This window comes from Sus scrofa, chromosome 3 (genome assembly GCF_054392235.1).
Source record: "Sus scrofa isolate SSC_HxYL_T2T_F1_AM1 chromosome 3, Sscrofa_HxYL_maternal_Yorkshire_Landrace_v2.0, whole genome shotgun sequence".
Lineage (NCBI taxonomy): Eukaryota > Metazoa > Chordata > Mammalia > Artiodactyla > Suidae > Sus > Sus scrofa.
Window position 1 is genome coordinate 25,884,299 of NC_139385.1, and position 15,249 is coordinate 25,899,547.

The following is a 15,249-nucleotide window of genomic DNA, read 5'->3' on the forward strand; positions in this document are numbered from 1 at the left end:
CCGGAGCTTGGGGTTATTGGATACAACTTGGAATGGGCTTACAGTGAGATCCTGCTGAGTAGCATTGAGAACTATGTCTAGATACTGATATTGCAACAGAACAAAAAGTGGGAAAAATGTATACATGCATACATTAATTAAGAAAATAATAAGTTTCTGGAATATAAAAAAAATATAACTACTGAATTATACACAATATAAACAGCACGGTCCCCATAGTGTACAGCGGGAAAAAAATAAACGAATTGAATTAGAAGAATTATTGAAAAACAAACAAAAAAACCCACTGTCGTGAATCTTACCTGAAGTCCTCTATTCCCCGAAAAAGGTATTTTTTCTTCATTTTCCTCTGGGCAGGGAGAGTCTCCATAACAGTTCTCACGATGTGGAGGACCCCAAGACAGCAGCCCAAGGAGGACAGGCACTCTCGCAAGACAGCCGAATCCGGGTCTTCAGCTCCTCCGTGGTGCTGCAGGGGCTCCTAGGAGTCCGCCATCTTGTGGACAGTTAAGGACAGTTAACGGCCAGGTAGCTGCTCTCTCCCAGAGCTGAAGGCGTCCCTGGGAGCTGAGCGATGTTGGGCAGGATGTTGGGCAGGAGAATCCGGTATGGGAAGCTCAAAGAAGGTAAGCATGGTGTCAGAGAGCCCCTTGCAGAAGACCACCTACTGCTTGGGGTGCTCGGCAGCCGCCCTGTGGCGGCAGCCTCGGTGCCCGTCCCTCAGTGTGGTCCTTGGAGCCGAGGGTGGTGGGAGAAACCTGTGGTGGGAAGGATGTTTGTGACCAGGCTAGGCCAGGGGCTAAGTGGCTGCTGGGCTCACACACAACTTGCCGCCACTTCCAATTTTTCAGTTTCCAGGTGGCTGATTATGGGATTTGTCAGCCTTTGAAATTGTGAATTGACTTCCATTTTAAAAATCCCTTACCTATATCTATATTTTTATCCATATATGTATCTATATCTGGAACTTACTGGTTCAGTTTATATTGTGTATAATATACATATAATGTATATGTAGTACATATTATATGTAATGTAAATATAATATAATATAGTTATCATAGACTTTTTTTATATTCCAGAAACTTTTTATTTTATTTTTTAATTAATAAAATTTAATATATAAAAAGTCATTTTAAACATTTCCCCCCATCTTCCCATATGGATAATTGCAATAATTAGAAAGAAATTGGGGGAGATTGTAACATTATTGCACCTGGAATCTTAGTGAAAAAGTTCCCCTTTCCACCAGTCTTGACCTAAAACCAAGGTGGCTTTTTTTTTTGGTATAGTGTTCATAGCAATCTAATTTCACAGGATTTCCACCCCACAGCCCAAGCACATCCTCCCACCCCCACACTGTCTCCTCCAGAGACCATAAGTTTTTCAGTGTGTGTGAGTCAGTATCTGTTCTGCAAAGAAGTTCAATCTGTCTTTTCAGATTCCACATGTCTGTGAAAGCATTTGATGTTGGTGTCTCATTGTATGGCTGACTTCACTTAGCATGATAATTTCTAGGTCCATCCATGTTGCTAAAAATGCGGGTATTTCATTCTTTTTAATGGCTGAGAAATATTCCATTGTGTATATGGACCACATCTTTTGGCTCCACTCCTCTGTCGATGGACATTTAGGTTGTTTCCATGTTTTGGCTATTGTAAAGAGTGCTGCAATGAACATTGGAGAACATGTTTCTTTGCGAGTTAGGTTTTCTATGGATAGATGCCCAGGAGTGTGATGGTTGGATCAAATGGTAGTTTTATGTTTAGTTTTCTGAGGAATCTCCACACTGCTTTCCACAGTTGTTGCACCAGTGTACAGTCCCACCACCAGTGTCATAGGGTTCCTTTTTCTCCACAGCCTCTCCAGCACTTATTGTGTGTAGACTTTTTGATGCTGGCCTTTCTGGCAGGTGTAAGGAAGTACCTCTTCGTGGTTTTGATTTTCATTTGTCTAAGCATGAGTGATGTTGAACATTTTTCCATGTGTTTTTTGTCCATCTGTATGTCTTTGGAGAACTGTCTGTTTAGATCTTCTACCCATTTTTGGATGGGGTTGTTTGTTTTTTTGGTGTGGAGCTGTGGAAGGTGTTTATAACTTTTTGGAGATGAGTCCCTTGTCAGTGGATTCACTTGCAAAGATGTTCTCCCATTGTGTGGGTTGTCTTTTCATTTTCTTTAGGCTTTCCATTGCTGTGCAGAAACTTTTCAGTTTGATTAGGTCCCATTTGTTTATTTTTGTGTTTCTTGTCAATACTCTAAGAGGTGGATCTGGGAAGATGTTGCTGTCGTTTATGTCAAGGAGTGTTTGGCCTGTGTTTTCCTCTAGGAGTTTTATAGTGTCTGGTCTTATATCTAGGTCTTTAACCCATTTGGAATTTACTTTTGTGTATGGTGTTAGGGAGTGTTCTAATTTCATTCTTCTCCATGTGGCTGTCCAGTTTTCCCAGCATCACTTATGGAACAAGCTTTCCTTTCTCCATTGTATATTCTTGCCTCCTTTGTCATAGATGAGTTGGCTGTAGGTGCGTGGGTTGAATTCCGGGCTTTCTATCCTGTTCCACTGATGTCTATTTCCATCTTTGTGATGGTACCATATGGTTTTGATGATTGTTGCTTTGTAGTATAGTCTGAAGTCCGGGAGCTTGATTCCTCCAGCTCCATTTTTCTTTGTCAGGACATCTTTGGCTAGTCTGGGTCTCTTGTGCTTCCAAACAATCTTTGGATTGGAAGAGTTAATATTATCAAAATGACTATACTACCTAAGGCAATATACCGATTCATTGTGACCCCTATCAAATTACCAATGACATTTTTCACAGAACTCAAACAAAATAGTTTAAAGTTTGTTTAGTGCTTTAAATATGACATTTCTTTGTCTTATGGGTTCAATTTCTGATGCAAAGTAAGAAATGGTCTGTCTCATACCTTTGTAAGTAAAGGGTTGTTCTGGATGTTGTTTATTTTTTTTTAAAAAAAAAAGCCCGTTTTTATTTTTCAGAAGGTTGACATTTATGGGCACCTAATTTTTGTTTTTGTTTTTTGTCTTTTTTTGCCATTTCTTGGGTCACTCCCACGGCATATGGTGATTCCCAGGCTAGGTGTCCAATTGGAGCTGTAGCCACTGGCCTATGCCAGAGCCACAGCATTGTGGGATCCGAGCCACATCTGCAACCCACACCACAGCTCATGGCAATGCCAGATCCTTAACCCACTGAGCAAGGCCAGGGATCTAACCTGCAACTTCATGGTTCCTAGGCGCATTCATTAACCATGGAGCCATGACGGGCACTCCCCCAATGTTTTTTTTTTTTTTTTTTTCCTTTTATTTCTTTTTGAGGTTTGTTTTTCTTTTTGAAATTTGAATTTACTTCAGACTATATGGGAAAATTTTGCCTGTCTTTGTACAATTGCTTGATTCCCTATTCCTTTTGAAAATCTCCTCCTCCTCCTCTCATTCATTTTGGGAGACTAATTATATATATATATATATATATATTTAAAACTTTGTTTTTCACGTATAAACTTTACAGTCATTTCAGATTTACAGCAAAATTGAGTGGAAAGTGTATGGGATTGGCATACACCTCTAATTTTGTCTTCTTGCTGTTGTTTTAACTACTGTTTTTATATCTTAAATAACAGTCCCTTATCAGATATATGCTTTGCAGATTTTTGCCCAGCCTATAGCTTGTGTTCTCATTATCTTAATATCATCTTTGATAGAGAAGATTTTTATTTTAATGAAGTCCAAATTAGCAACGGTTTCCTTCATGAATCATGAGTTTTTGAGTTGTATCTAAAAAGTCATTGCCATCCCCAAGGTTGTCCATGTTTTCTCCTGTGTCATCTTCTTTGAGTTGTTTCATTTTTGATGTTACATTTAGGCCTGTTATCCACTTTTGAGTTAATTTTGGTGAAGGGTGTAATGTCCAGATGTAGATCCATTCTTTTGCATGCAGCTGTTCTGTTCTTCTAGTATAATTTGTTGAAAAGATTATCTTTGCTTTATTTTAATGAATTCACCAAAAGTCATTTTATTGCATGCACTTATTGATTTGTGGCATTTATTACTTCATTTTGTATTGCATTTGCTACAGATCATTTGGCCATCCTTAAATGGGTTTATATTTAGACTTGTAGTTCCATTCCATTGTTCTCTTGTATATTCTTTCAAAATTACAATTAAAAAATAAGACAAATCCATTTAACTAATATAAAAATAATCTATTTTTCAAAAATGTAATGACGCTTACCTGAAAATTTTTGTTGGCAAATTGCTTTTCAATAGTACTTATTTCAAAATTATGTAATTGTCTTTATTTAAACATGGATTCATTTTTTTCTCTTTTTTTCTGTTTGGTTTGGAAATGTACAACTTCCTAGAAAGTACTGAATCTATTTTTATTATTTACGGGCACAAAAGTTAAGTGTGAATAGTTCTATGATTTTTAAATGTCTCTATATTTGTGGTCATGCCTAACTCATTTTACATGTCATATAATTATTTATAAGTGTTCTCTTTTTGCTTTAACTGTTGTAATTCTTTTTATATTTCTTGATTGACTTCAAATGTTTTTGATTGGTAATGTGGTAATCTCTTTTTCATACTTATTATTTATTTCTGTTACTTTGTTTAATTCATTTCTTTGTTTTTACATCTTAGTGATTATCATGGTTTCATCTGTATTGCAGATTTTAAAAAACTTTGCACAAATCATTGTTCATTGTTGTTCTTGGTGCTTTTTTCCTTGAGTTATACATGGTTGATATATATGTGATCCCTGATTTCTTTTCATTTTCATTTACTTTATTTTGAACACTATGTTTAACAAATTCCTGTGATTTTTAAATTATAATCTTACTATGAGTAAGATAGATTTGAACTTATTTCTAACTGTACTTATGTTTACAGCACATCGATTCTGTCTCTATGCTTTCCTTTTATATCATATCTTAAAATGTTGTTTCAACTTTAGTTATATTTTCTGTATGTCCACTTTTAAAGTATAGTTGACTTACAGTGTGCCAACTTCTGCTGTAGAGCAAAGTGCCCCAGTCATATACATATATACATTTCTTTTTTTTTGTCTTTTTTTTTTCCATTTCTAGGGGTGCTCCTGCAGCGTTTGGAGGTTCCCAGGCTAGGGGTCAAATAGGAGCTGTAGCCAGCATCCTGTGCCATAGCCATTGCAACATGGGATCTGAGCCGTGTCTGCACTGTACACCACAGCTCATGGCAATGCCGGATCGTTAACCCACTGAGCAAGGCCAGGGATCAAACCTGCAACTTCATGGTTCCTAGTCGGATTTGTTAAGCACTGAGCCACAATGGGAACTCCACATATATACATTTCTTGTATTATCTCCTTCATGGTCTATCAGAAGAGACTAGATATAGTTCCCTGGGTTGTACAGTAGGACCTCATTGCTTATCCATCTGAAATGTAATAGCTTGTATCTACTCATCCCAAACTCCCAATCCATCCTCTCCCTTCCCTCTTGGCAACCACAAGCCTGTTCTCTATGTCTGTGAGTCCATTTCAGTTTTGTAGATAGGTTCATTTGGGACATATTTTACATTCTGCATGGAAGTGATATCATATGGTATTTGTCCTTCTCTTTCTGACTTAATTGACTCAGTATGATAATCTCAGGTCCATCCATGTTGCTGAAAATGGCTTTATTCATTCCTTTTACAGCTGTGTAGTATTCCATTGTATATATGTACCACTACTTCTGAATCCATTCATGTATTGATGGACATTTAGGTTGTTTCCATGTCCTGGCTATTGGGAATAGTGATGCTAGGAACATAAGGGGTGCAGACATATTTTTTGAATTGTGGTTTTATCCAAATAAATGCCCTGGAGTGGAATTGCTGGATCTTATGGTAGTTCTATATTCAGTTTTTTGAGGAGCTTCCATAATGTTCTCCATGGTGGATGTACCAACTTACATCACCACCAGCAGTATAGGAGGGTTCCTTTTTCTCCACACCTTTCCAGGTTTTGGTATGTGTAGAATTCTTAATGATGGCAATTCTGATCAGTGTGAGATGATACCTCATTGTAGTTTGGATTTGTATTTCTCTAGTAACTAGTGATGCTGAGAATTTTTCATGGGCCTACTGGCCATCTGTATGTCTTCTTTGGACAAATGTCTCTTTAGGTGTTCTGCCCATTTTTTTGATTGAGTTTTTTTGGTTGTTGTTGAGTTGTATAGGTTGTTTGTATAATTGGAGTTGAAGTCCTTGTTGGTTGTATCATTTGCAACTATTTTCTCCCATTCTTTGGGCTATCTTTTTTTAATTGTTGAATGGTTTCCATTGCTATGTCAAAGCTTAATTGATTAGGTTCCATTTGTTTATAGGTCCATTTTTAAACTGTTTTGTTTTCTCCATCCTTACGGCATAATAATAATGCCAGGTGTTTTATTGCACATAGTACTTACTTATAAATATTCAGATGTATTTATTAAGCCTATATTTTGTCATTCTTTCATTCTTCAGACTGAATTAGCAACTCTAAGATCTCAGCTAATTTAAGATGTGTAAGCAAATTATTTTATGTCAAACCTTCCAATTCTTCTTTCCCCAAGTACTGACGAATCATTGAAAATATAACCAGCAGTGACAGATTGAGATTATTTGTATTACCTTAACTAGTGTCTTCAGATAGTATTTTTAAAATTTTTGCATGTGTCATATAAAACTGATTTTACAATACTTATTTAGAAGAGATCCTTTCCACTGCAGTATGGTTGGCATTTGTGGCTAAATTAGTCTTTATTGTGGGAAGCTGTCCTGAGCATTGTAGGATGTTTAGCAAACTCTGCCTAGTTGTAACAGTCGAAAATGTCTGAAGACTTTGCCAAATGTCCTCTGAGGATAATGTCATCCCTGTTGAAAAACACAAATTGGGTCAATCTTTATTTTAGTTAATTGTAGCTCTTCAGAAGTTTGTGTTTATCATTTCTGTTTTCTAAAATCCACGTTTTAAGTCATTCCAATATTTTGGAGGTGGCTTACTGGGTATTTGCCCTGCTCTTTGTTTATCTAACACTTTTTGTAATATTTATTCATGAAAGATTTATCTGGAATTGCAATTAAGGATTTTTTTTTCCTTTCAAAGTCTATAAATATCATGTCCCTTCATTCATACATAAGAAAGTATGTCTGCTTGGTATATGTTTGTAAGTAAACCTTTTCGAACTTTGTTCCTTTTTTTTTTTTTTTTTGGTCCTGACCATTGCGGAATTGTTATGTGAATACATGTCAGCTGTATGCTGAGTCTGTATTCATTGATTGATATTTTTATTGTTTTTATTGCAGTATAGTTGATTTACAATTTAAAATTTTTTTTCAAATGCACAGCATAGCAATATAGTAACTTTACAGATTATGCAGTAGTAAAATTTATTATAAAATATTGGCTATATATCCTGTGATATACAATATATCATTGAAGCTTATTTTATATACCTAATAGTATGTAACTTTTAATGTCTTACCTCTGTGTTGCTATCCCCCCCTTGTTTTTTTTTTTTTTTTTTTTTTTGAAGGGCTGCACCCACTGCATATGGAAATACCCAGGTTAGGGGTTGAATCAGAGCTACAGCCACTGGCCTATGCCACAGCCACCACGATGCAGGATCTGAGCCATGTCTGCAGCCTACACCAAAGCTTGCGGCAGTACCAGATCCCAGACCCACTGAGCAAGGCCAGGGATCCAACCTGAATCTTCATAGATACTAGTTGGATTTGTTTTTGCTGCTTCGCAGTGGGAACTCTGCCACTCCCCACTTCTCTCTCCCCTTTGGTAACCACTAGTTTGTTCTCTGTAACTGTGATTCTGTTTTGTTATTGTTGTTTGTTTGTTTGTTTGCCATCACTATATTCCACATGTAAGTGATAACTTACAGTATATTTCTTTCTCTGTCTTAGTACTTCACAAAGTATGATACCCTTCAGGTCCATCCATGTCATTTCTGATGGCAACATTCATTCTTTTTCATGGCTGATTATTATTCCATTGTGTGTGTGCACCACTTCTTCTTTATCCATTTACCTGTTGATGGATGCTTAGATTGATGCCATATCTTGGCTGTTGTAAATCATGCTACTCTAACCATTGCTATATATATATCTATATCTTTATCTATATCCATGTATCTCTCTATCTACATCTTTTTAATTTGTTTGTATTTTCTTTGAAATATACCAAGGAGTGGAATTTTGGGGTCATGTGATAGCTCCATTTTTACTTTCAAGGTAATTTCATCCTGTTTTCCACAGTGATGTACCAATTTGCAATCCCCCCAACAGTGTATGAGGGTTCCCTTTTCTCCACATCCCCACCAACACTCGTTACTTATGTCTTTAATGATAGCCATTCTGACAGGTGTGAGGTTATAACTCCTTGCACTTTTTATTTACATATCTTTGATGATTAGTGATGTTGAACCTCTTTTCATGTGTCTTTTAACCATGCATAAGTCTTGTTTGGAAAAATGACCCTTCTGGTGTCTGTTCATTTTTTTTTCTTCTTTTGTGGACAGCATATGGAAATTCCCAGGCAAGGAATCAAGTCTGAGCCACACTTGTGGCAATGCCAGATCCTTAATCCACTGTACTAGGCTGGGGATTGACCCTACACCTCTTCAGCAAACTGAGCCACTGCTGTTGGATCCTTAACCATGTCACAGAGGGAACTCCCTGTCCATTTTTTATCATATTGAGTTGAATGAGCTATATATGTGTTTTGGATATTAACCCCTTATTGACCATGACATTATAAATATTTCCTTCTACTCAGTAGATTGTCTTTTCCTTGTGTTTATAGTTTCCTTTACTGTGGAAAAGCTTTTCAAGTTTAATTAGGTCTCATTTGTTTATGTTTGCCTTTGGGTCCTTTACCTTAGGTGGCAGATTCAAAAGTAAATGTTGCTACAATTTCTGTCAAAGGGCTGCTGTTAGGCATGTTTTTGTAGTATCTGTATTATTTATGTTTATAGGAGTAGAGTCGATTTACAAGGTTGTGTTAGTTTCTGATATATAGCAAGGTGATTCAGTTATACATATATACATATTCTTTTTCATATTATTTTTTACTGTGGTTTACTACAGGATATTGAATAGAGTCCATTGTGCTATACAGTAGGATCATGTTGTTTATCTTTTTATATGTAGTAGTTTATATCTGCTAATCTCAAACTCCTAATTTACCTCCCATCTCCTTTCAACTTTGGTGATCATACATTTGTTTTCTATGCCCGTGAGCCAGTTTCTGTGTTGTAAATAAGTTCTTTTGTATTATATTTTTGATTCCACATGCAAGTGATATCATATAATACTTGTATTTCTCTTTCTGACTTACTTCACTTAGTATGATAAACTCTAGGTCAATCCATGTTGCTGCAAAGAGCATTGTTTCTTTTTTATGGCTGAGTAGTATTCCATTATATATATATATACATATATATATATATACATATATATATATATATATATATATATATATATCTCACACCTTCTTTATCCATTCACCTGTGGATAAACATTTAGTTTGTGTACATGTATTGACTATTGTATACACTGCTGCTGTGAACTTTGGGGTGTGTGCCTCTTTTTGAGTTAGTTTTATCCAGATATATGCCCAGGAGAAGGTTTCTGGATGATACGGCACCTCTATGTTTTAGTTTTATAAGACAATTCTAAATTATCTTCCATAAGGTCTGCACTGATTTACATTCCACTAACTGTTTAAGAGTGTTCTGTTTTCTCTACACTGTTTTCAGTATTTGTTATTAGTAAACATTTTAATTATGGCCATTCTGACTGGCATGATGTGGTGTCCCATTGTAGAACTACCAGAACTGATAAACAAATTTAACAAGGTATCAGAATGCAAGACTAATGTACAGAAATGTGTTGTATACACAAGCAATGAAATGTCATCAAAGGAAAGCTTAAAAATATCTTTTAAAATCATATAAAAAATAAAATATTTAGGAATAAACCTGACCTTGGAACTGAAAGATTTGTATGCTAGAAAAATAAAGAATTGATAAAGAAAATTGAATATGATGCAAAGAAATGAAAAAATCCCATGTTCTTGCATTTGAAGAATTGATATTGTTAAATTGACCATACCACTCAAAGCAAACTGCAGATTTAATGTGATCGCTATAAGATTGCTATGACATTTTCCAGGTAAGTAGAACAAATTATCATGAAATTTATATGGAGCCATAAAAGACCCAGAATTGCTAAAGCAATGCTGAAGTAAAAGAATGAAGCAGGAGGCATAACCCTCCCAGTCTTCTGGCAATGCTATAAAGCTACAGTAATCAAAACAGCATGGTATTGGCACAAAAGCGGACATGTAGATCACTGGAAAGAAATAGCTCAGAAGTATACCCACACACTTATGGTCAATTGATTTTAGACAAAAGAGGCAAGAATGTACAATGGAGAATAGACTCTCTTCAGCAAGTGGTATTGGGAAAGCTGAATGGACCCATGTACATCATGAAGATAGAATACTCCCTCACACATAAACAAAAATAAACTCAAAATGGCTTAAATACTTAATTATAAGATACGACACCATAAAACTTGAAGAGAACAAAGGCAAAAATCTTCCCTGACATAAATTGTACTGATGTTTCCCTAAAGTCAGTCTCCCAAGGCAATACAAATAAAAGCAAAAATAAACAAATGAGACCTAACCAAACATAAGATTTTGGACAGGAAAGGGAACCATCAATAAATGGAAAAGACAGTCTATGAACTGGGAGAAAATATTTGCAAACAAGGATATGAACAAGGGTGTAAGTTCCAACATATAAAAATAGTACACAGAGCTCAATAACAACAACAAAGCAAACCCAATCAAAAATGTGCAGAAAACCTAAATAAACATTTCTAAACAAAAGACCAGCAGATGGCCATGAAAAGATGTTCACAAGTCACTATTAGAAAAATGTAGAATGTCTCTGTTTTAAGATTATACTGATGGCATTGGATTATCAAATTTGAGAGAGAATTCTGAATTTTGTGGTAGTTGAAATCATGAAAGGATGAAGGGTGAATTGCCAAGTTTGACAAGGATATAAGAGTAGAATATTTGTAGAAATGTCTAAATTTAGGGAAATGCATGTAAGAAGTGCTGTCAGCAGAGGGAATGTAAAGGGAGAATTATAAAAGTGGGAGAAAAACTGAATATATACACTGTTTGGAAATATAGATGAGAATTAGAGAGTGAGGTGAGGGGAGAGGTGTTGTCAAGTGAAAAGCATGCAAATTTTAAAAAGTTGAGTATGAACTTTGTGTCATTACAGATGATCAATGAAAGTGAAATTTCAGTAACATGGCGGTTGTTGACTGTAGATTAAGTGTTGTGTAATGCCCTAAAATTAATTAAAACTATGATGTAGATGATATTATACTCATGTTTCCTCTTTGATAAAAATTTAAGGCGTTCCCTTGTGACACAGAAGGTTAAGGATGAAGTGTTTTCACTGTAATGGCTCAGGTTGCTACTGTGGCATGGGTTCGATCCCTGGCCTGGGGACTTTCACATGCTGGAGGTGTGGCCAAAAAATTTAAATAACTATTAGCTTTGTGTTTGAGAACATTTCAGACAGTTTTCAAATATTGCAATATAAAACATTTTCGTGCTCATGGGAGACAATGAATCAGCATCCGTGTGAGCTACGCACAATAGAGAACATATATGGGTGTCTTTGTTTTTATGTTCATATGCATCAGCATATGAAAGTTCCCAAGCCAGGGTCGATTTGGAGCTTCAGCTGCAGGCCTATGACACAGCCACAGCCACGTGGGATTCCTGCTGTATTTGCACCACAGCTTGTGGTGATACTGGATCCTTAACCCATTGAGTGAGGCCAGGGTATTGGGCCCTCAGCCTCACAGGCACTATGTGTCGAGTTCTCAACCTGCTGAGCCACAGAGGAACTTCAAACAACAATGTTTTTAAGGAGTCATATGCTTGTGGCAGTGTGACGTTGGCTGAGAGATTGGTAATGCCTCACTTTTTATTTTTAAACAGAAGTAGCCATTATATATGAAGAAAAATCTTGCATGAATGACGAAGAGCAAGTCAACAGACAATCAAAATAAATTTGAAGGAAGCAGGAAGGACTAACAGGGAGATGAGCACTGGGGGTAGAACAGTGGGATTTTAATCTTGTCAGACCTCAGGTCAAGTCTGAGAAATATGTGAGAGGAAGGTGATGCTATGAAAAGGAACAATCAGAACATGAGAGGATAGCTTTGTAATTAAAATACTATAAAAATAATATTTAACCAGAAGTTTTGGAAATTAATCTTGTGCCTCATCTTCCAGAACATAAAACTATTTAGAATATGGAAAATTTCAGAAAAATTGGATCTTCAACTTAGGTAATCAGTCCATTAGTATAAGTAGCAGATAGCTAGAGATATAGAGGAATTAATTTACAGGTATACCTTGGAGACTAGGTGGGTTTGGCTCCAGACCACTACAGTAGGTGAATATTGCAATAAAGCAAGGCACAGGAATTTTTGATTTCCCAATGTATATGAAAATTGTGTTGATACCACTGCATTCTATTAAATATGCAATGGTATTATGTCTGGAAAATGTGCATACCTTTATGAAAAGTAATTTGTTGATAGAAAATGCTAAACATCATGTAACCCTTCAGAGAGTTGTCATTTTTTTGCAACAGCCACATCAAAGATCCCTGTTAATGTAAATATAATAAGGAGGATTTTGACATAGTTTGAGCATTCCTTAAATGTGACACAGAGACATAAATAGAGAAATGCTCTTGAACAGATGGTGCCAGTAGACTTGCTCAGTGTGGGGTTGTCACAGACCCTGTGGCCATGGCGGTAGACCAGTACTGGCCAGGCTGGCCAAGGGGATCGATCACTACATATAGTAAATAGTCATAATATCAAGTTTTAGTTTTCCTAACAGAAATGCGAGAAGTAAGAAAAAAGAAAGTGCTTTAACAGGCTGAGAGAAAGTTATCTTAAATATAATACTCTGTATTCTCTGAACATGCATGTAAGTGTCAGGGAAAAATTTTGCAGGAAAGGGATGATAACATAGAGGATCATTATTAAGGATTGTTTTTATCAAATGGAATCTATGTGGCAGTGAGTACCAAATGAATTCAGAATGGAGAAATAGAGGATGATCAATACATTTTTAAAAAATTTTCTAGAAGTTCAAGTATATGACAGAAAGAGATCCACTGTTATATGAATGGGGAAGGGCATAGATAAAGAAAAAATTGTGGGTGTTATTTTTATTAAACAAGACATTGAACATGCTTTTTATCCAAAAGGATGAGAGTCAGAACAGGCAAAATAATACTAATAATAGTGATTGAGATGAACTAACAAATGAAGGAATGATAGCGGAAAATCCATGAAGAAAACATGAATATGATACCAAAAATATATGGAAAGAAATTAGCATTGGACAGGATATGTGGTATTTCATCTCTTTCACCTCAGCAGCAAAAACTGAAGCACAAAAATCCAAAGTCTGTTGAAGACTTTGAAAGTGAATGTAAAACTTGTGTTGATTCTTTCCTAATGGATTCATAATATAAAAGCATATGAATTCAACTGCTTAGAAAGATGTGCGTGCATGGGGAGAAATGATAGGGATTCTTAGCCTGAAGGATTCCCTTTTAGGATTTCTTTTAAGAAAATCTACAATCAACAAATGATCTCATTTTTTATAGGTACAAAAATGTTTATTTTCACTTAATTTTTGAAAAACATCAGTAATCTTATTTGATTCTTGGTTGTGTAGGTTAAGGTTTTTCATCAAATTTAGGAAGTTTTCTGCTATTATTTCCTCAAACATTTTTTTCTGTCCTTTTCTATTTTTTCCTTCCTGCTAGTTATTCCCATCATCTATCAATTATGCATTTATTTCTCTGGGGGTCTTTTTGTTCTTCTTCTTGCTTTACTTCTGTGTTCTTCAGGTTGTATAATCTGTATTAATCTATCTCAAATTTATTTATGTATTTATTTTCTTCTGCCAGCTCAGATTTACATGTGAGCCCTTTCCACGAATTTTTCATTTCAGCTATTAGATTTTTCAACTCTGCAGTTTCCATTTTTTCAATAATTTTATTTCCTTACTGATATTCTCTTTTTGATGAGTTATCTCCATCATACTTTCCTTTAGATATTGAAATATGATTAACTGATTTACCGTATTTGAACATATTTGTAATCATGGCTTTAAAATTTTTGTTAATTTCCACATCAAGTTCCTGCAAAAGCTTTATTCTTTCTTTCTCTTACATCTGTATGGGCCATACTTTTCTGTTTCTTTGCCTATCTCAAAACTTTTTTGGTTAAACACTCAAATAACATACTGAGTATTAGCAGTCGGGAATCCAATCCACCCTAATTTGTAGACTTGATGTTGCTCTGTTTTTTTCTACTTTAGTGACTTTTGTGTAGTGATTCTGCAAAGTCTATTTCCCCTGCTTTGTGCTTCCTTTGATGTCTCTGCTCAGTTTTTCCTTCACCTTTGTTTTTATTTTTAAACCTGGATTCCTTTGGGTTATTACTGGGTTAGCACAGCTTAGTGATCAGCCACTTATTGGTCAGTGGCTGAGTTTAAGCCCCCTGTGCTCATAAGATCTGCAGCCTTTACCATTGGGTCTTGTGTGGCCTGTGAACTGATTCCAACCTTGAGGAAATTTTATAGTTGTCACACTTTCTGCACCATGGGCTGTGGGCTCAGAAGTATCCTTTCCAGTCACTCTTGAAAAAGTGCAGCCTTAGACATGCAAACAGTCTTCCAGGTACTAGGATGAGTGTGATTTTAACAGGGTTTCCTTGACTTTTTCCTTCATCTCCCTTTTAAACTTCTGACTCTCTGTATGTCATGGAAACAGAGATGCTAGATGACTCTGAATGTTAGTCCCCCAAAAGGGAAATTGTGGGACTGGGGAGAATGAACACCACTAATTCACTTTTACTGCCCACCCAGAAGGGAGTCTTCACAGCATGGGGTTAAGGGAGATGGGAGCTGGTGTCCATCACCCAAGCTGAGTCCATCCTCACCACCTGTCACTATACAGCCCTGGGAGGGGTAGACTCCACCAGTTCTTGGTTTTACTTGTGCCAACCAGAATAGACCTCTACAATAGGATCCTGGGGAGATAGATGCTGCCCCTGGGGAAATGCCACAGCCTCCCACTGTTC

General features: G+C 36.2%; 1 long non-coding RNA gene across 2 annotated transcripts in view; it reads left to right on the plus strand.

Moving 5' to 3' along the window:
- The first annotated feature begins 501 nt into the window (after positions 1–501).
- The window catches only part of LOC110258473 (uncharacterized), a 365,891-nt gene continuing 351,143 nt past the window's right edge, over positions 502–15,249 (plus strand). For both annotated transcript variants that reach the window (XR_014840499.1, XR_014840497.1), the window contains exon 1: positions 502–626. This is a non-coding gene — a long non-coding RNA (uncharacterized LOC110258473). The remainder of the gene's footprint in view (positions 627–15,249) is intronic.